Below are 22,601 nucleotides of genomic sequence, written 5' to 3' on the forward strand. Positions count from 1 at the left end.
TAGGCCTCCCAAAATGCTGAGATTACAGTATTTTGAGCAACCACACCTAGACTGCTAACAATTTTTAAGGCTCCCCTTCCCCTCATCCTCTTGTGCCCTGTATCTGGGCAAGCTCATGTGAAAATCTGGATGTTCTTTCTTGGTGCAAGCAGGAAATCCAAACCACACAAGCCCCTGCCCATATTGTCACCACTATTAAATATTTCAAACCTGAATTGCTGGAACCCGGGAGGTAGAGACTGCAGTGAGCCACGCCACTGCACTCCAGCCTGGGCAACAGAGAGAGACTCCGTCTCAAAAAGAAAAAAGAAAAAAATAATTCCAAGCTTTGTCCAGGCGTGGTGGCTCATGTCTGTAATCCCAGCACTTTGGGAGACCAACGTGGGAGGATCGCTTGAGCCCAGGAGTTCAAGACCAGCCTGGGTGACATAGCGAGACCTCATCTCTATAAATGAAAATAAAATCCCAAGCCAGTCTTTTTTCTTGCTCTCCCAAGTCATTTTGAACTAGCTTAAGATGTCTTCCCTCTTCTTCCCTAGAAAGCCTCATCATGTAAGTCAGGGGCATCCAATCTTTTGGATTCCCTGGGCAACATTGGAAGAAGAATTGTCTTGAGCCACACGCACTAAAAGCCATCCTGGGCCACATGCGACCCGCAGGCTGTGGGCTGGACAAGCTTGATATGAGTAATAAACCTGCGCATGCTTTCCTGGTATGTGTGATGGCATCAATCTTGACATCCTAACTAAATTTGGTGGGGGGGGGGGGAATCCACCTTGCTTCTGCAAGGTAACCACAGCATCTGGTCTCTTGGCTTTAGACGGAATTCCTCACACCACTGCTGGAGTTAACTTTCAGAAAACTCACTTTGCTCAGGTTCCAATCTGTTTGATGATGTCCCTCGGTTCCCCCTCCCTACACTCGGCCCCACCTGACCTTGTCAGCCTCATCTTCCCCCATCATTCCTCTCACACACCTCAAGTGGCAACCACATCACGGCAGTGATACTTCAAAGCACTGATCAGTTTATTTCCTGTGTATTCCCACTGCCCCCTTCTTTCTCACTGAAAAGCTCAGCAGTGAACGCAGACCAGCAGACCTCGTTTTCCGGCCCTCTAAGACCAGACAATAGTGGGGCTAGGGAAGTGGAAAGGATCTCCTGGAAGGAAAGTGAGGAGACAGGAGGAAGGGAAGAGGAGAGGGAGGAGAGTGTCAATCAAGAGGCGTTTCCCCTCCTCCCAGCCCAGCTTCACCTCTGCCAGACCTTTTCTGATCCTGCCCCTTTGGGGCTCCCCTGACACACCACTCACACTTATCTCGTTCTGATATTGTTGGTTGTTCACGTGTTTGTTTGCTCCAGTGGGTCAATGGCTTCTTAAGAGTGGGGAGTGTGTTTTAGCTGCTCCACATCCAAGGCACACAGGGCTGGCAGGCCTCCTGCCGTACATTATTAAATTATTAATTCTTAGAAATCCTGTCATTAACTTAAGATCGTGCGACTATATGACACTGAATTTTTAGTAGACTGAGAAGCATTCCCTTCCAACGTAAGCATTATGAATATCGCAGTGAGTTTGGAACCTTGTTTTCTTGTGTCTGCTTTTCACAGTTCCAGGAACTCTGAAGTGGCCTGTGGTTCTCTTGAACTCCAGCAGCCCCTGTGCATACGTCAACGTCCTATACAGAAAATGTTCAGGAAATAACCGCTGATCAGTTACTACTTCATTGCAAAATTCCTTGAAGATGGACCAGCGCCAGAAGCCGGTGGTTTTCCTATAGGAAGACAAACTTGATACTTCTCCCTGTCTTTTCCAGCCCAAGATGAAAGGGTACCGTATGCCAGCACTTATCCCATAAGGCAAGTCCCTGCCTCCTGAGTCACACAGCAGTGATTTATTTCAGTTCCAAGCAGCTTAGGGCACAGTAGGAAGGAAGGTCTGCCTTTTACCATGTGTGGGCCTTAAAAAGCTCCCTTTCCTTCTCTAAGAGCTGAATGTCTTCATTATAGAGGAGAAATTACAATAATGTCTGCCCTAGTCACCTTGCAAGAATGCCTTGAGTATTAAACTAAAGAAATAACAGTTGTGGAGAGGTTCATAAACTGTCCAAGGGCCATACAAAAGCTTTACTTTTCGCTTCTCCTTTGTAAGTGGATGAGCCTGGCTTGCCAAGGAGAATAGTCCCGCTTGCGTGCCAAAGGCACCTTGCACAGTGAATACTCCCTACAGTATGCAGCTAGAATTAGTAAGACACAGAGGTATATAGGCAGGCCCAAGCGTATTGTCTAGTAGGACAGGCTTTTGCAAACTTTTTTTTAATAACTCAATCCATTCTGGGGAAAAAAAGAAAATATACTCTTATTTCTTTTCTCCATATTCTTATTTCTCCCATTTTATAGATGAAGGACCTGATGCCCCTCAAAAGAGGGAACGTTATTTGCTCAGGCACACGACTAGAGCGTGGCTTTGAATACCTACCCTCTGACAGGTTTAACCAACTCACGTAACACTCATCGTTTCCATTCATTTCAACTTGATTTTCATCCAGCAATAAGTAAGCCATTTCAGAGAATCTCCAGATTGAGCTTCTGCGATATGAAGCCCATCTGGGAACCGGATGCAGAAGCACTGAGCAGGATAGCTGCCCTGGGGAACACTGATTGTAGAAGCATCCTGTCTGTACCCACTCAAACCCCATGTGCTTCCTTGGAGCCCCTCCCGTGTCACCCCTAACAACCCCACAAAGTAGGTATTTATTTATATTTATTTATTTATTATTTATTTATTTGGAGACGGAGTTTCACTCTTGTTGCCCAGGCTCGAGTGTAGTGGTGTGATCTCAGCTCACCACAGCCTCTGCCTCCCAGGTTCAAGTGATTCTCCTGCCTCAGCCTCCTGAGTAGCTGGGATTACAGGCATGTGCCACCATGCCCAGCTAATTTTGTATTTTTTTAGTAGAGACGGGGTTTCTCCATGTTGGTCACGCTGGTCTCGAACTCCCGACCTCGGATGATCCACTCGCCTCGGCCTCCCAAAGTGCTAGTGTTAAGTTGCAAGCCACAGTACCCGGCCCAAAGTAGGTAGTTTTTTAAATCGCTGTTTCCACATGAGGAAAGTAAGCCAAGTGAGACTGACACCCCAGGTCTTTCCCAGAACCACAGTCTTTCTCCACCTTACTCCACCCCCATCCCAAACAGAGCCTCTGAGACCCCTGGGGTCATCCACTCCCACCATGAATAAACTTGCTGAATGCCAGATAAGAAGCCGCTGTCAACTCACACGTCCTGGAACAGACACATGTTATTTCTATTTTCCTAATAGCCCAACTCCCTTCTGAGGAATCAACCTCCACCCAGCCTGAAAGCTGAAGAGGTTTTTCCAGAAAACTTCAAAAACATCCCATGTTTGAAGCATATATTACATTTCCAACTATGTTTGTACTTCGTTTAATGACTGAATTTTTTTCTTCAGCCATAGAACTAGAAGATGCGGAACATAAAGAAACAGAGATATTCATGGTCTATGCTGGTTTCGGGCATAGAAAGCCCTAGAAATAGGTTAAACCATCAAGAGTATATGAAACTACAGCAACCAAAAAAGTAAAGTAAAAATTAGACTTGTCACTGAGTTTTGTGTCCTTTCGGAAGAGGGTATGGATGAAATGAAATCCGGAGAAAACGTGGTAAAAGAGAGGCACACCAGGGCAGATCCCCAATCCCTATTTATAGCAAGTGGAAATGACAGTGGTGTCAGAAAATGCTGCCTCGGCGTGGAAAGGATGACATTTGCACCCACAGTCAGGTAGAGGGCATGCAGAACTGGACCCCACAACTTCCCCTAGTTTAGAGATACACAGGCTGGAGGCTTCCTGATGGAGAAAATCGGAATTACCCATACCAGGCGGGGAGCCAAGCCCCATCACCAGAAGCAACATCAAAGCAAGGCTTTCTCCACCCAAATCCTCAATAAAAATGATGGTGTCAGGCATCTTTACAGTATTAGACTGGCTTCCCTGACTGAAATAGGAACTCTGCTAACCCCATTGAAATGTAAGCTCCGTAATATCCAAGTCCATGTATTCCTTGCACACCGTTGTGTCCTCACACCTAGCACAGTGCCCGACACAAAAGAGATACTTACCATTCTTTTGTTTACTCGATAAGAAACAGAGAAGTGAAGACATAAATGTAACCAACCGGCATTGTGGCATCTGTCACAGAGAAGATGCCAGTAGGGACCCCAGCTCCTCATGCTGGGACAGCCTCCAGCTCCAGCCTCTGTCCCTCTCTGCATAAATCTGAAGCTGCTGGGCTGGGAAACCATCAGCCTCTGGGGAAGTTTTAACAGCATCCAGGTAAACAAGGTGAATCACTTCTTGGGGGACCAGCCGGAGTCAGGTTAGATATGGTTTTTATTTCAGGATAAACAAGTGAGGAAGAAAGCATAAAAACTGTGAGACATTCCGTAATATAAATGTAGAGATGATTGAAAGATGATAGGTAGATAGATAGACCTGCATAGATAATATTCATATATATAAATACAAGTATTCATATGTATATGTGTACATATATGAAGATATATACCGTACAGAATGCAAGTGTGTTGCCTTCTTCATTTGTTTTGTTTCTGGCCAATGAAAAAAAATGGAAAATTCCTTCTCTTTATTTGAACGGCTTCCTATAAAATGTGGCATTTGCGGCCGGGCGCGGTGGCTCAAGCCTGTAATCCCAGCACTTTGGGAGGCCAAGGCAGGTGGATCATGAGGTCAAGAGATTGAGACCATCCTGGTCAACATGGTGAAACCCCGTCTCTACTAAAAATACAAAAAATTAGCTGGGCATGGTGGCGCGTGCCTGTAATCCCAGCTACTCAGGAGGCTGAGGCAGGAGAAATGCCTGAACCCAGGAGGCGGAGATTATAGTGAGCTGAGATTGCGCCATTGCACTCCAGCTTGAGTAACAAGAGTGAAATTCCATCTCAAAAAAAAAAAGAAAAAGAAAAAAAGTGGGATTTGCTACATGGGACTGAAACGTTAAGCATGTAAGCTCTCAGCTGCAAGAGAGTGTTACGAGTTGAATTGCGTCCCCAGAAAAGATGTTGAAATCCAACCCCAGGACTCGTGTATGTGACCTTATCTGCAAACAGGGTCTTTACAGAGGTAGTTCAATTAAAATGAGGTCATCAGGGTGGCTCCTAATCTGGTGTGGAGTCAGAAAAAGGGGACCTTTGGACAAAGAGATGTGCACTCAGGGAAAATGCCAGGTGAAGACGAAGGCAAAGACTGGGGTGAAGCATCCACAAGCTAAGGGATGCCAAAAGTACCAGCAAACCCTCGGAAGCAAGGAGAGAGCCATAGAACAGGCCCTCCCTCACAGCCTTCAGGAGGAACCCACCCTGCCAACACTTTGATCTCAAATTTCCAAGCTCCAGAACTATGAGGCAATAAACTGCTGTTGTTTAAGACACCCAGCTTGTAGTACTTGGTGAGAACAGCCCAAGGAGAATAATACAGATAAGCGCTGGCTTAAGTACAGAAAGCAGCAGCATCAGGACTCAGTTCATCTAGATTCTCTACGTTTGCTTTCCTCGGTCTGGGCTCCACTCCCCAGCAAGAAATCACTACGTGGTGGAAGTGGTCACTGTGTGGTATCCCCTAGAAACCCCTGACTTACAACTTTCCAGTTTCAAGTTCTCTCTAGGGAGGGCTTCCTTTCCCAGGAGTTCCAACTAAAAACCCGGAATCAGGTCCTAGTGGCTTGAATCTTGGGGAAGGGGCCAGCCTCCACCACACCACAGGGTCTGAACGTGGGATAACGATTTTTCCCCATGGAAAATCATGGTTCTATTGCTAAAGAAACAGGGAGTGGATGCTGAATGCCAAGCATGCAAACACACGAAGGCATCTGGAATACATTTTAACCCAAGGGATCCGTGCATCCATCCAATCAACAGGTATTTATTGAGTGCAAGACATGGTTCTAGGCATATCAGTGAGAAAAATGGACAAAGACCCTTGCCCTCATGGAGCTTGTTCTCCAGTAGAAAAAAAGTCAGTGATTGAAGGTCAAGAAAATTACTGTGGCCAACGTGCTATCTTGTGGATTCTGAAGGTCTGTTGAATGAATACATGAATGGAAATAAGATCTACTGGATCTGCCAACTCAAGTCCAGCAACCCTCAGAAGCCCACAGCAGTCGGGAGCGGGGAACTGTGGAACTCTCAAATGTTACGTAGCATGGGACTGCAGTGAACAAAGAAGCAGGTGCATCTACGAACCCCAGGAAGGCGACAATAACTTCTCTCACACTGGAGAACCTGATACGTAGTGATGTGACATTCTTTGACAAACACATAAAAAACTGATTTAAAAACTGGCCAGGCACAGTGGCTCACACCCACACCTCTAATCCCAACACTTTGGGAAGTCGAGATGGGTGGGTCACTTGAGCTTAGGTGTTTGAGACCAGCCTGGGCAACATGGCGAAACCCCCTAGCCACAAAAAAATACAAAAAGTAGCCAGGCCCAGTGGTGCGTACCTGTGGTCCCAGCTATTCCAGAGGCTGAGGTGGGAGGATTGCTTGAGTCTGAAAGGTGGAAGCCGCAATGAATCAAGAGCTGCTGCTGCACTCCAGCCTGGATAACAAAGTGAGACCCCATCTCTAAAAATATATAAATGGGCATGTATGAACCCTATTACAGTCATCCTTTTATAGAATTAAAACTGCATGCTCCTTAAATACTGTTTTATGTTCCTTCAGGGAACTCCTTGCCAGGCCGCCCCACCATCAAGAGAATTGTGCTTATTCTAAGGAGGAAAGAGATGGACATGAAGTCACCATATTTTGCAATCAAGATTCTTCAACAGCCAAACGTGTTTAAATCCAAACGCTCCCTCCCTGGATGAGATCACGGATGGAGTGAGCGCTTGCAGCTGAGTTGGTGAGCTTTCAGAAAAGAGAGAGTCCTGAAGTAGCAGCCTCCTGAATGCAACTCCCTCTGAAAATCTGAATCACTTTGCTTCCTGAATAAAGGATACAGTCTCTTTGCATTCATCCAAGGGTGAAGCTCTTTGGTGAAGACTTTAGTGCATATTTACCATCTTCAAAATCATCAGTGACTTTTTATTCATTTATTTATTCGCTTATCTACAAATAACTTTTCTTTTTTTTTAGCATGGCGTTGAGGCTTGAAAGGCAAAACGATACCCCGTCCTACCCTCAGGGTCACTTTTGCCTTACCTAGCCTGCAGTTTGCACAGGTGTCAATCAGTCTCACAGATGAACATGTGATTTCGAGTCACGTGGGAGCCTAAATGTGGAGATCTGGCCCAATCAGGGGAAGTCGGAAAAGACTTCTCTAAAAAAGTGATAACTGAACTGAAATTTAAAAGATTAAGTGGAAAGTATCAGGTGAAGAGAAGAACACTTCCAGGAGAAAGAACAGAATGTACGAAGGTCTGCAGTGAAAGAGAGCAAGACCGGAAGTCTGAAATGCACAAGAGGAGTGTGGCAGGAAATGAGCCTGGAAAAAGACCAGGAGGAAAATTCACACAAAGGAGGCTTGTCCTCATCTGAAGGGCATTAGGGAAGCATTAAGGGTTTTGAGCAGTCAGTGATGCGCTCAGATTTGTGTTTTGAACCCATGGTGGATGCAACACAGTGGATACAAGATGGTCAGGAGTGGAAGCAGATTCTTGCAACAACCCACGCGATGGCTGATGTTTCTTGGCGGTCTTTAGCCCTGCGTTCAGTTTGGTCCCTGAGTTCTTTAACTTTGTTTGAGACAATACCTGATGGGTTTACAAAGTTCTTCTCCTAAAGAGACAGGTTCCTCCTCTTTCTGCTATTAGCAGATCCAGTGCCCTTCTATTTTGAAGAACCACAGCAGATAAAGAGTTAAGCTACTTCTGCAGATTTATGAGAGAATCAGCAACCTTTTCCATGTCTTCATTTAGCTCCAGAGATAGCTTATAATAAAACTGAGTAGAGATAGTGATTCCTCCAATACCAGTACCGAGTCCTCCTATTATTCCAGCCCCCACCAGGAAAAGAATAATTGGGGTTCAAGTATGGTGTAGCCTTGGCAAGAGAAGACTCTGCACCTGAGAGTCAGTTAAATCATCATCAGGGGCACTAGGAAGGAGAGGAGGCATATTTCCCCAGGGGTATCATTCAGGCAGCGGTAAGCTGAGGTGCCACAAACAAGGAATAAGCCTGGTGCTAGGCAGCTGAGGCCTGGGGGTAAGGCAACCCAGCTTTGGCATAGGGAAGCATTGAAGTTGTTGGTGGAATTCACACAAGTGTAGTTTGAGGTAGATGGAATTTACAGATTGGTGACCAAGGGACGTATAAACCCCATATGATTTGAGGGAGTGATCATATCAGAGGGAGAAGAGGAGAGCTATTAGAAGTATAAGTAGGCAGTAAGCCACAGATAAGGAGAGTTTGTGAGATGTAGGCCAGTCCATAGGGGTAACCGCATAGAGTCCGGTTGCAAATAGCAAAGTCAAGAGTGACAGTCCTGTTAACGCCAGGATGTAAGTTAGACTCATGAGTAGTTACTTTCCTGGGGATCTTGTTGGAAGAGCAAACGCAGAGCCTCTAAAAGTTCACAGGTGTATGAAGGGCCGCCTCCTGGAACTTGAGGCTGTGGAGTGGAGGGCCTATGATTTTCTCCAGGTGTCCAAGGCTTCAGCTGAATGTGATAAATCCACGAGTCAATTCCCACCACCTTAACTGCCATCAGGGTAGACAGAATAACCAAAAATGGTCCTTCCCAGGATGGGCCTAGAGAGGGTGAGTCTGAGGGGAGAGACTTAACAAGCACTAAGTCTCCAGGGCAGAACACCTCTTTCCCTTTTCCCCTAGGGCGTCCTTCAGGTAAGGGCCTGTGAGCCTGTTGGTACTGAGTCAAGGAGGTTATATCTTTTATTAGATCTGCTGTTTCCTTGTCTAATAGGAGATCATTAGTAAGAATGGGTCATCCATAAAGCATCTCATAGGGGCTGACTCCTGTTTTCTAAGAAGAGTTTCGAGCCTTTAAGAGTGCTATTGGTGCCGGGCGCGGTGGCTCAAGCCTGTAATCCCAGCACTTTGGGAGGCTGAGGCGGGTGGATCACAAGGTCAAGAGATGGAGACCATCTTGGTCAACAAGGTGAAACCCCGTCTCTACTAAAAATACAAAAAAATTAGCTGGGCATGGTGGTACGTGCCTGTAATCCCAGCTACTCAGGAGGCTGAGGCAGGAGAATTGCCTGAACCCAGGAGGCGGAGGTTGCGGTGAGCCGAGATCGCGCCATTGCACTCCAGCCTGGGTAACAAGAGCGAAACTCCGTCTCAAAAAAAAAAAAAAAAAAAAAAAAGAGTGCTATTGGTAATAGAGAAGGCCACGGGAGGTGGGTTTCCTGTGCCAGTTTCTTTCGGTGTCTCTTAAGAATTCCGATCATCTTCTCCACTGAGGACTGAGGCCTTCAAGTGGAGATGATACTGTATTCCTAATGCTTTGGAAATTCCTTGGGTCACTGCAGCTTTGAAGGCAGGGCCGTTATCGCTTTGAAGACAGCGAGGGAGTCTGAATGTGGGGATTATTTCATTCATCGGGACTCTTATTACCTCTTTTTCTGTTCTACGGGGGAAAGCCTCAACCAGTTTGTGTAGGTATGTACACATGCTAACAGATATTGATGTCCCTGAGACTTAGGCATATGGGTAAAGTCCACTTACCAGTCCTCACCTGGCTAATGACCGGTTTGCTGTTCCAGGAGGAACTTTGCCATGTGCCAAAAGGTTATTTCTCTGGCATATTCCACATCCTTTGACTGTTTTTTGGACAGTCTTGAAGAGATCTTTTCCTGTAAATATAGATTTGCCCATTCAATGTGTATTCTCTACACCCATATGGAAGGTTTGATGTAGGGTTTTAAGTACTTTCCACTGGCTGGCAGAAGGTAGGAGTACTTTTCCCTCCTCAGTAGCTAGCCATCCTGAAGGAAGAAGATGATGTCCCTGGGAGATTGCCCACTCTACCTCTTCTGATGAATATTGAGGTCTAGTTCCCTGCAAAGGGTTTTCTCATATAAAAAGCCCTTCTATAATTCTTGTCTAGCTGCCCTTTTTGCCTCCAGGTCAGCTCGGCGATCACCCTCTGCTTCCTTCTCATCTGCTTTCTGGTGACCTTGGCAGTGTCAGACTTCTACCTCTTTGGGTTCTTGGACAGCTTGTAGTAAGTCTAACATTTCTTTATGATATTTAATGGGAGTTTCTGCCAACGTTAGGAGCTCTTTCCTTCCGTATGGCTGCAGGAGCGTGGAGAACCAGGCAAGCATGCTTGGAATCAGTGTATATGTTTATTCTCTTTCCTCCTCCTAAGTTTAGAGCTCGAGTGAGGGCTGCTAGTTCTGCCAGCTGGGCACTAGTTCCAGGAGGAAGGGAATTAATTTCAAGCACTGTTTGATCACTGACTACTGCATATCCTGCCTTCTGAGCTCCACTTTCCATAAATGAATTTCTGTCAGTGTGTAGGTTAAGGTCAGGATTAACTAGAGGAGTTTCTAAGAGATCCTCTCGAGCCGCATAGTTCTGGGCTATAACCTGCTGACAGTTATGTTCTCTGTCTGCCCCTTCCTCAAGAAGAAAACTAGCTGGGTTGAGGGCTGCACATTTGCAGCTGAAGTACAGGCCCTTCGAGCATTAAGGCCTGATTTTTGAGTTAAGTGGCTGTCAGACAACCATAAGCCGCCTTTAGAGGCCAGAATTCCAGCTACATCATGTGAAGTCCATACAGTTACATCTTTCCCCTGCACTATTTTAACAGCTTCTGAGACTAATATAGCCACCACGGCTATGACCCACAAGCTGTGTGGCCAGTTTTTTGCTACTGCATCAATTTCCTCACTTAGTTTTGTCACTGGTTGTGGCATGGTCCCGCATGTCTGGGTGAGAACCCCCAGTGCCGCTCCTGACTTTTCTGTCACATATAGGGAGAAGTCGTTCCCTGTAGGAAGGCTTAGAGCTGGAGCCTGCAGTGGTGCCTGCTTCAGGGTCTGAAAGGCTGCCTCAGCTATAGGCTCCCATTGTATTCGATGGGTGTTAGCTTTTTGGGTTTCCTTAATCAGAGTATATAGGGGTTTGGCTATTTCATAATCCACAGTTGGCAGAAGCCAGTTATTCCTGAGAATCCCCACAACTCTTTTAAGGTTTTTGGTTGGGGGAAGGCCAGTGTGGGTTGGAGATGTTCTCCATCAAGGGCACGAGTGCCCTTAGACAAGACAAGCCCTAGGTATTTTACCTGTTACCTACAAAGTTGGGCTTTGGATTTGGAAACTTTATATCCACAGATGGCTAGGAAGTTTAGGAGGTGCTGGGTGGCCTGCTGACACTGGGTTTCTGAGTTAGCACTTAAAAGTAAGTCATCCAGATATTGAAGAACCAGCATACCTGGATGTGAAAAATGACTAAGGTCCTGAGCTAGAGTCTGGCCAAACAGGTGGGGGCTATCTCAAAAGCCCTGGGGTAACACTGTCCAGGTGAGCTGAGAATCCTGGTCTAAAGGATCTTCAAAGGTGAACAGAAACTGGGAGTCAGGACGTAATGGAACACAGAAAAAGGCATCCTTAAGGTCCAGGACTGTAAACCATTGTATGTCTCCTGGTATTTGAGAGAGCAAGGTGTATGGGTTGGGTACAGCTGGGTGTAAAGGGATCACAGCTTCAGTAATAAGCCTGAGATCTTGCACTGGCCTCCATTGTCCATGGGTTTTTGTACTCCTCAAATTGGAATATTACAAGGGCTGCTACAGGTCCTCACTAGACCCTGAGTTTTAAGTTCTTTACAATATTCTGTAGCCTCTTTTTGGCTTCCAGTCTTAGGGGGTACTGTCTTTGTTAAGGAAAAGATGTGGGATCCTTTAGCCTTATTCGAATTGGCCAGGCATTCTTTGCCCACCCAAATTGTCCCTCCATTGCCCAAACCTTCTTCAAATAATGGGCAGCAGAGAGGGATTTCCTCCCTAACATTCATATAGAAAATGGTTCCTGCTCTGGCTAACAGGTCCCGCCCTACTAAGGGAGTGGGACCTTCCAGCATGATGAGGAAGGCACGGGAGAAGAGCACATCTTCCCAGTTACAACTTAGGGGCTAGGAGATATATCGGGAGGTTGCTTGTCCTAGGACTCCTCAGACAGTTATAGACTTGCAGGACAACCGTCCAGGACTGGAGACCAAAACTGAGAAGGCTGCGCCGGCGTCCAGGAGAAGACTGACCTCCTAGCCTCTGTTAGCTTTACCCGCAGCTCAGTCAGGGTGATGGCTTGTGCTGGCGCTTGCCCGGGGTGCCCTCGGTCCTGCTGGTGGGTCATCTGGTTAGCCACCTCAGACCCTGGGATCCTTTGTCCCCTCGGACAGTGTGCCTTCCAGTGATCCCCTTGGAACATTGGGCAAAGATGAGGAGGTGGTCCATTCCTCTGGGGTCAGTCTTTCTTAAGGTGTCCCAGTAGGGCGCAGTGGTAGCAAGCTCTGCCAGACGGGTGGCTAACCCAAGCCGTTCCCTTTTCTGAGCACCTTGGGTCTGCTTGCCTGAAGGCCACGACTAGGCCTGCAGCTTTGTTTTGTCCCGTCTGTCCCTTTCAGCCTGTTCCTCCTGGTCTCTATTATAGAACACCAAGGTTGCTAGATTTAGTAATGACTGTGCTCTGGCCCCAGGGCCAGCTTCTTGAGCTTCCTCCTAATGTCCACTGCAGATTGTGTAATAAATTTGTCTTTTAGTATTAGCTGACCCTTGGTGGAGTCTGGTGACAGGGGAGTATACTCTCTTAAGGCCTCCCACAACCATTCAAGGAAGGCTATTGGGTTTCCTTCCTTTCCCTGAGTTATGGTGGATATAACACTGCATCGTTCATGGGATTTTTCCTAGTTCTTCTTAATCCCTGAAGTATGCAGGTCAATAGGTGCTTACGGCTCCAGTCCCCATGTTTTGAGTCAGGATCCCAGCGAGGGTCCATGCTAGGGACTGCCTGTGTACCTGTAGAGACTTCATCCTTCTCCTCTGATGTCATTTGGTTACATACTTCACTAAGGTACCAGGTGTCCCCAAACTCTTAAGCCGCTGCTAGAGCAGCCTCTCTCTCTTGCTGGTTAGGGTCTGACTAAACAATAACATGCTATCTTTCCAATCTAATTCGAAGGACTGACCCAGGCCCTGCAGAACATCTTTATACTTATCTCAGTCATCTGAAATTTTTCCTAATTGGACCAGATTCTCCTCCTACTGCCTGTCGGGGGGGCAGAGCTGGGGCATCCTAGCAGCCTGAGATGCCTTGGCCATTTCAGCCTTCTCTGACTCCTCTTGGGTTATAGCAGCTGAGGCGACCTGGTCAGTATTGGTGGAGGGAGGGAGGCACCACAGGGAGTCCTGGATATGGGGGTGGTCCTGAGGAGAGGCCAGTAGGGCATAGGTTACAAGCCTTACATAGCTGAGGATTATCCCTCAATGAAAAGAAAACTTGAACAAAGGGCACCTCAATCCATTTACCTTCCCTCTTACGGAGAAGGCCTAATTGTAGGAGGGTGTTAGAATTTATACTGCCCTCAGGAGGCCAGGTTTCTCCATTCAGCAGAGGGTATTGTGGCCACGCTGTTGGGCAGAAAAAATTGAGCCATTTCTTCTTCCAAGATTGTGGGTCAGATTGGTCCTAGTTGTCCAGGATACACTTTAAGGGTGATTTTGCCTTGGGAAGAGTAGCACCCATCTGAAATTGAACACAGGGATGCCTGCATCCCTGGTTATTCCTTGCAACTGCTAGCCCTGGGGCATCCCCCAGTCACAGAACCTTGTAGTTTTCCTTGGGCCCTAGATGCCTGATCATCTTCTGGGCCTCCCCTCCATGTGCTGGATTTAATCATGCTTACCAACATCATGGGCACACCCTCACTGCGTAATGTCCTTTTTGGCCACCTTAAGGACAGGACTGCAGGCTTAGTGGCCCTGTACCGGCACATCCTTGAAGAACTAGGCCAGTGAGTCTTGGACGATGGGTAACAATATTCCCTAGCGAGAGATTTTTTTTTTTTTTTTTTTTTTTTTTTTTTGAGACAGAGTTTCGCTCTTGTTACCCAGGCTGGAGTGCAATGGCGCGATCTCGGCTCACCGCAACCTCTGCCTCCTGGGTTCAGGCAATTCTCCTGCCTCAGCCTCCTGAGTAGCTGGGATTACAGGCACGTGCCACCATGCCCAGCTAATTTTTTGTATTTTTAGTAGAGACGGGGCTTCACCATGTTGACCAGGATGGTCTCGATCTCTCGACCTCGTGATCCACCCACCTCGGCCTCCCAAAGTGCTGGGATTACAAGCTTGGGCCACCGCGCCCGGCCCCCAGCGAGAATTTAATTAGCATAGGCCTGACCATAAAACTGCCCTAGGAGGATAAACTCCTTGAGAAGGGCTCTAAGCACAACAGTCTTAAAGAAGGTAATCGCTGGAGAGTTTAATTAGCATAGGCCTGACCATAAAACTGCCCTAGGAGGATAAACTCCTTGAGAAGGGCTCTAAGCACAACAGTCTTAAAGAAGGTAATCGCTGGCGGCGACCGAGGCAGAAACAATGCCCTCAGGACCTGGGCCTTCTCCCCACCCCACTTTCCATCATAGGAATATGCCCTAGGGTTGTGGGGCCTGTAATTAACTACTTGAGCCTCAGACCAGGTCTGACTATGGTATTCTAGAGGGAGAAGTTCTGCTGTATGGAGAGTCAATCCTAAGCAAGGCGAATGGTACATCATCGGATTCTAGCACCACTCAGTGAGATTGGGAAATTGGGGGTGACAAAAACCAAAATGTCCTGTAGCCTCCAGTACCCACTGATAGACTCTGGCTCTGTTAGGACACAACCCAGCACAGTGAACTAAGGGAACTGGCCCTGTGTATTTATACTGTAGGAGGTCCTCATAGGCATAACCCTGGGGGCACCATGGGCAAGGACTATAGACTACCACCCCAGGAGTCTCAAAGTCCTAGCAAAAAAGGTAATAGCCTCATGCGTAAGAAATATCTTAGAGGAGAGAGCCGGGAAGAAGTTTGTCTGTACCCAGGAGATTGGGGTCTGAAAGGCTGGGCATGGCTCACATAGGTAGCTTTTTCTTCGGAGGTCTAAGCAAGGCCACAACCTCAACTGGACTGAACCAGGAGTTCAGGACGGCTGCCCTTTCCTGCTGCTGACCCTTGGTTTGGCCCAGAGAAAGAACAGTAAGAGTAAGAAAGGGAAGCTGGTTTGGTGCTAACCAATGCTCCCAGTTCCAAAGAGCCACGGGTTGTTACAGAGTCCTTTCCCAGAAAGCCTGACACCCATGTCTTTAGTCCAGCGGCCACGTTAGTCACTCACAGATGGCCGACAGGCAGCCGGTTTTCACCTCCTTAACAAATTTAAAAGAAGGGAAAGGACAGATTCGCAAGAGAAAGGGGTCCAATATCACTCACCGCTCTGAAGTCCGACATCTCCTGTCTGGCTCGCCAACAGATGTAACCTGAGGTTGTACCCAGCTTGTACGTTCTTGGCCCCTCTAACCTGGAAGAATGGGGAAAGGGGTCCCAGAGGTGTGGTGAGCTTACGGTTGGAATAATATCATGGACCCAAAGAGTTTTGCAGAAGAGTGATTTGTTAGACAGAGAGAGAGAGAGAGAGAGAGAGAGAGAGAGAGAGAGAGAGAGAACGAGAGTGAAGACAGCTCCCAAGCTGTTGTGGGAGGAGAACCCAGACTGGGAAATCCATTCAGGTAGGAGTCGCTGAAGTTTTAAACCATGAGTTATTCCCTCCCCATTCATGTTCTCGTCCAATGAGAGGAGTTCTTTCAAACTTCCTCTGGAGTGATTGATCTTTGACTCTGATACCGGATTGGCTACTTGTTCTACAATCCTGAGTTACAGAGCCCCCTCCTCCCAGAGCCTTCGGTGGGAATTTCGGACAAAAGAACCCCATCTGGCTTTCCTGCATGTGGGAAGACCGGACAAAGAATTTTACCTGGTCTGCGTGGAGGAGGTGCTCAAGGAGCCCCAGCCGCCTCTCAGGCTGCGAGCCGGGAAATTCTGGCACTTGAAACCACACCCCTGGTGGACCCAGGAAGAGAAGTTTCTTTAACACAGTCCCTCACTAGCAAGGGAAAATCGTTGATAAAATACAAACCTAAAATGTAAATGATACAGGATGTAAAAGGTACTCTCAAGCCCTAAGAGAAAAGAAAATGTAAAGCAAGTTCAGGAAAGTGTCTAGTTTGTGATATTTAACAGGCAAAACTCTAACATGCTTTATTAAGAAGTAAGAGTGAAACAAAGATCTAAAAAAGGGGGGCTGGAATAGCCACATGGGTATGAGAGAACTGCGTTGCAGGCAGAGAGAACAGTTAGTACAAAGGCCTTGAGACAGGGAAGTGCCCGGAAAATTCAAAGAACAGCAATGAGGCCAAGCAGCTAAAACAGAGAACGCAAGAGGGTAAAGGAGTGAGAGATGAGGTCCGAGGCCCAGGTTCACAGCAAGTCAACCCACCTAGAGCTTTGTAGGCCAATGTGTGGACTTGCATTCATCTCGAACGACATGGGGAATTGTTGCAGAGTTCTGAGCAGAGACGTGGCATGACCTGATTTGCATTTTTAAAGGATCTCTTTGGTCCCTTGAGAAGGAGTATTTGCACGGATTCAAGCAAGGGACGATAACGGCTCTGTTCTAGATACGTTGAAGATGGAAATGACAAATTTATCTGATGAATTAGCTATGGAATGCGAGAAAGAGAGGAATGAAAGATGACTGCAATGTTTTAGTCTGAGCAACTGGAAGGGTTGACTTGCAGTCAATTGAAACAGGAAAGGAAGCGGGGAGAGCAGATTTGGATCAAGACTTCCGTTCGGAATGCATCCAATGTGAGGTGAAGGAGGTCAGGAAATGCCTTCCTGAAATCTCATGCTTTGTTGTGCTGATGACTTTGAACGGAGGGCACTGGTCGGGGGAGCAGCTGATGCACGCAGCGGCTTTCTCTGTGCTCCCCTTATCTGCCTAAGGACAGATCCTCCAAAAGGAATTCAATTGTCATGAATTCCTTCCCCAGGAATCTCATAACCAGGGAAGAACACAGGAAACGAGATAAGATTGACACCAGCACAGACAGACCATCACCTGTTGTTCCGAGAGCTCTTCCCAGGAAACGTTTATTACCTGAGACGTTCTGTTTGAATAACAAGACAACCTTTATTCCCCATGTATTTCCTCCTCTCACCTTCCCATAACCTGTTCCGCCACCACCCTCTAGAAGTCCCAAATCCTATTTCTTTCTGTACCTGAGGATGCTAAACAAGCTTTCATCACTTAACCTTTCAAGTCTCATATTTTTTGGGACTCCCACGTGCACATACATAATTAAATGTAGTTTTTCTCCTGTTATTCTGTCTTACGTCAGTGTAATTCATAGCCCAGCCAAGGAGCCTAGAAAAGTAGTGTCTACCAGAGAACTGGTGAGTAGAGAGGTCAAGCAGGAAGTTAAGTGGCTAGAGGGCATATGGGCTGCAGAGATGAAGCTGCAAGTCGTTCGTATACAGAAGTGTCTTCGTCTTCTGTAACAAAATACCATAGTCCAGGAGATTTATAAATAGCAGGCATAAATCCCCCACAGTTCTGGAAGCTGGAAGTCTGAGATCAGGGTGCCAGCATGATTCTGGTGAGAGCTCTCTTCCAGACCACTGGCTTCTACAGACCACTGGCTTCTTGTTGCAGAAAGTGGGCAAGAGAGCTCTCGGGGGTCCCGTTCATGAGGACACTAATCCCATTCATGAGGGTACTGTCCGTATGAGCTAATCACCTCCCAATGGCCCCAGCGCCTGATGTGGAATTCAACATATGGATTTAGGAAGGACACTAGTGATCTGGCTCTGATGAGTGGAGAAACATAAGGGCTCTTGTCCCGTGTTGAATTAGATAAAACAGCACTGACACACATGGAGAGGTTTTAAGAAGCAGAGAGTTTAATAGACAAAAAAAGAAGGGAGAAGCCGAGGAAGAGGCTGCCCCATACAGAAACAGAGGTAGGGGGGCTCCAAAACCGAAAAAGGAGACCCCAAGTGCCACAGATACCCCCCAGTTTTATGAGGAGGTTGGAGGAGGCGGTATCTGATTTGCAAAGGGCTCAGGGGATTGGTTTGACCAGGCATGCCTTTCACGTGGGCCGTGAAAAAGCTGGCGCTCCCACCCTAGCTTTTAATATGCAAATGCAGGGCGCCATGATGTTCTACACACATGGGGATATGTGGGGGGCAGCCATGTGGCTAGGCACATGTGGGGACGAGGGCAAGAGGACAAGGGTGGGAATCGCCATGTTTGGGTGGACCCAGCTTCTGATGGCTGGCATTTGCCTATCAAAGGTCGCCAGCAGGGTCTCAGAGTCAGGGTTTTTCTGCTAGACAAGAAATATTTCTGGAGCTGCTTTAAAAATGAAAACCTTCCGGCCGGGCGCCGGGCTCAAGCCTGTAATCCCAGCACTTTGGGAGGCCGATGCGGGTGGATCACGAAGTCAAGAGTCGAGACCATCCTGGTCAACATGGTGAAACCCCATCTCTACTAAAATACAAAAATTAGCTGGGCATGGTGGCGCGTGCCTGTAATCCCAGCTACTCAGGAGGCTGAGGCAGGAGAATTGCCTGAACCCAGGAGGCGGAAGTTGAGGTGAGCAGAGATCGCGCCACTGCACTCCAGCCTGGGTAACAAGAGCGAAACTCCGTCTCAAAAAAAAAAAAAAAAAAAAAAAAAAAAAAAAAAAAAAGCCGGGCACAGTGGCTCAAGCTTGTAATCCCAGCACTTTGGGAGGCCGAGACGGGTGGATCACGAGGTCGAGAGATCGAGACCATCCTGGTCAACATGGTGAAACCCCGTCTCTACTAAAAGTGCAAAAAATTAGCTGGGCATGGTGGCACGTGCCTGTGATCCCAGCTACTCAGGAGGCTGAGGCAGGAGAATTGCCTGAACCCAGGAGGCAGAGGTTGCGGTGAGCCGAGATCGTGCCATTGCACTCCAGCCTGGGCAACAAGAGCGAAACTCCGTCTCAAAACAAAAAAAAAAAAATGAAAAAAATGAAAACCTTCCAAGGACCCCTTTTCCTCTCTATCTGCCTAAAATAGGTTTTTTTTTTTCTTTTTTTTTTTGTGGGACTCCCACCCAGGCTGGAGTGGTGCGATCTCTGGTTACTGCAACCTCTGCCTCCTGGGTTCAAGCAATTATCCTGCCTCACCCTCCCAAAGTAGCTGGGATTACAGGCACATGCCACTATACCCGGCTAATTTTTTTGTACTTTTAGTAGAGACAGGGTTTCACCATGTTGGCCAGGCTGGTTTCGAACTCCTGACCTCAAGTGATCTGCCCATCTCAGCCTCCCAAAGTGCTAGGATTACAGGTGTGAGACCATGCCCAGCCCTAAAAGAGTTTCTTAGTAACTCCTACCACACTTGCATTCAGTCCATTGCAAGAAGATATTTAAAACTTAGAGATGGGGTGAGCTCATCTAGGAAGTATACATACATAGAGAAGAGATCCCAGGTCTGAGTCCTGCGGTGCTCCCACATGACACTATTAGCCACCCCCACTGCTATCACCCAGGCCAACACAAACATCCTCAACCACATTCCAGCAGCCTCCTAACCCATCTCCCTGGTTCCACAAGTACCCATCTCCATTTATCTCCACACAGCAGGCATAGCGGTCCCATCAAAGTCAGATCTCATCACTCCTGTGCTCACACCCTGCAAGGGGCACGCAGATGTGGTACATCCATATAAGATCCTATTTGTTAATAAAAAGAACTTGGGTATTCGTACAATGTGGATGAACCTTGAAGATATTATCCTGCATAAAATAAGCCAGTCACAAAAGACTCTATATCCTGTGGTCCATTTACATGGTATGACCAGCATAAGCAAATCTCCTGACAGAAAGTAGACTGATGGTTGTCAAGGGTTAGGGGAGAGAAGAGTGGAGTGTGACTATTAATAGGGATGACGTTTCTGAAATTACATAATGGTGGTGGTTACACAACTCTATGACTATACTAACAAGCACTGTACCTGAGTGAATTTACAGTACATGAGTTATATCTCCATATTGCAATCCTGCCTTATCCGCAGGGGTTACATTCCAAGACCTCTAGTGGATTCCTGAAACTGGATAGCACGGGACCTGACTGCCAGCAGTCAGAACATGGAACACATTTCCGTTCATGTCTTCTGGCCACACATTCAACGCCTTTTCCATCTTAACTGAGCACTTATCATACGCCATGGCCATGGCCTTTGCAGTTTGAGTTGCGATAGCAAAACTAGTAGGAATTTATTTTTCCTGATGTATAATTTCACAGATAGAAGATTCATTCTTACTGTGGATCTTAGCAACCTCCACATGACTTTGTTGTTGTTGTTGTTGTTGTTGTTTTGAGACAGAGTTTCGCTCTTGTTACCCAGGCTGGAGTGCAATGGCGCGATCTCGGCTCACCACAACCTCCGCCTCCTGGGCTCAGGCAATTCTCCTGCCTCTGCCTCCTGAGTAGCTGGGATTACAGGCACGAGCCACCACGCCCAGCTAATTTTTTGTATTTTTAGTAGAGACGGGGTTTCACCGTGTTGACCAGGATGGTCTCGATCTTTTGACCTCATGATCCACCCGCCTTGGCCTCCCAAAGTGCTGGGATTACAGGCTTGAACCACCGCGCCCGGCCCCCACATGACTTTTTTGTCTCTTTATTAAGATGAGGACGTTTACCTTTTCACTTGAAGGAAGCGTTTGACGGCTTCTCTTGGGCACATCTGAATTGCCAGCACCCCTACTCTTGTACCATGGGGGCCATTGCTAAGTCAAATAAGGGTTCCTGGAACACACGCACTGCAATGCTGCCGCGGTGGATTTGATATCTGAGTCAGCTGCTAAGTGACTGACAGGTGCAATTTAAAACATGAGTTATTTCTGGAATTTTCTATTTTATATTTTTGGACCAGAGTTGAGGGCTGGTAACTCAAATTATGGAAGGCAAAATTGCCAATAAGGGGAGGGACCACTGTGCAGCTATTTTAAAACTCTGCCCTGGCTCCCCCTACCATGCAGACAGAAGCCTCATCATTCAAAGCCCCACATCCTACCAAAGCTCTCTCCCCAATCTCTGATCTTCACTCCTCCTAACTCTCTCCCCCGCCCCCGCACCCAGCTCTTGCTGTCCCAGCCACCATAGCCTCCTTGTGCCTCCAGCATGCACACTCCAGACCCAAATCTTCACAGCTGCTCCTCCTTCTCCCTCCCATTTATCTGCATATGTCACTACTTCACCTCTCTCAAGTCAGCATCCAAACATTTCCTTGTTACTTGCCAAAGCAGCCCACACCGGCCCATGGTGGTATATCCCCCAACCACTTTCTTGCTTCATGTTTCTTCATTATCCTTCTCATTATTTAGATCACTAGAAGCTTATTCATTTTGTCTATTTCCTGCAACTCCCACAAGAAGGTAACTTGCACAGGGTGGGAATTTACACTGGGTGTGTTCACTGTTGAATCCACAGGACCTAGAACGGGGGCTAATACCCAGAAAGCACTCAGTAGGTGCGGTTATTTTTGTGCACTGTCTTATGGGCAACCAGATTTCTTTTCTGAGGTTGTTTGTTGTTTTCTAGGGGGGGTGGGGGGTTTGGCCTTGGAAGTTTTCTACAAGGAATATACATTACTTAGGTAGTCAGGAAAAAATGTTATATAAGGGGAAAAAGTCCTACTACTATTCCCACTGCCAGCAGGATGAAACCGTAAACTCCTTAGCAGGCCCTGGCTTTTCTAAAGTCAAAGCTCTTCCTCCCCTTCCTTTCCGCTACCCTAGCCCAAAATGACTCCAGTGGAGTCCTGGTTCCCCAGAATGAAAGTAGATGTTCTCTGAAACAAAAGGAGAGGATTCCCTGTGTTTAAAAATGGTTAAACAGGTTTTGTGGTGTTTGGTTTGGTTTGCTAAGAGCCTGCAGTAAGCTTTGCACATCGTGGAACTCTAAGAAGGCCACAGAGTGGGCTACCCTCCCTGACACATTTGACCCCAGAACCTCCTCTTTTAGTGGCTCATCTCCAGGGACTCAAGTTCCAACCAGCAAGTCCCAGGGACGTCGCCCCTGTCAGACAGGACTCTTGGCTTTGCAGCAAGCGTCTCCAGCTCTCTCCAGCCCAAGCTGCTGGAATCCTCTCCTCCACCTGCAGAAACCCTCCCCCTGCTTCACAGCCCAGTCCTACTGTGCCCTATCTAGGAAGCCTTCTCTACTCTCAGCTCCTCACTCCCCTGTGTTTCTATAGAACTTCACGTCTATGATGAAAGTTCTTATCCTGGTCATTGCTCCAGCTGTCATCAACTGCTGAGATGTCTTCAACACCAGACAGCAAGCCCCTCCGGGCAGCATTGGGATCTCCTCCACGTGGGTTTCCCAAAGGCATGGTGTGACGCTGGGCTCCGGGAATGTTTATGTCCCGGAATTGCCACTTTGGAAGCAGGTGGGCCTCCCTTCTTGGGGTGAGCAGCCCAGCAAGCAGGCTGGCGAGGCGCTTCACACAACATCCTTCGCT

This window comes from Saimiri boliviensis, chromosome 17 (genome assembly GCF_048565385.1).
Source record: "Saimiri boliviensis isolate mSaiBol1 chromosome 17, mSaiBol1.pri, whole genome shotgun sequence".
NCBI lineage: Eukaryota > Metazoa > Chordata > Mammalia > Primates > Cebidae > Saimiri > Saimiri boliviensis.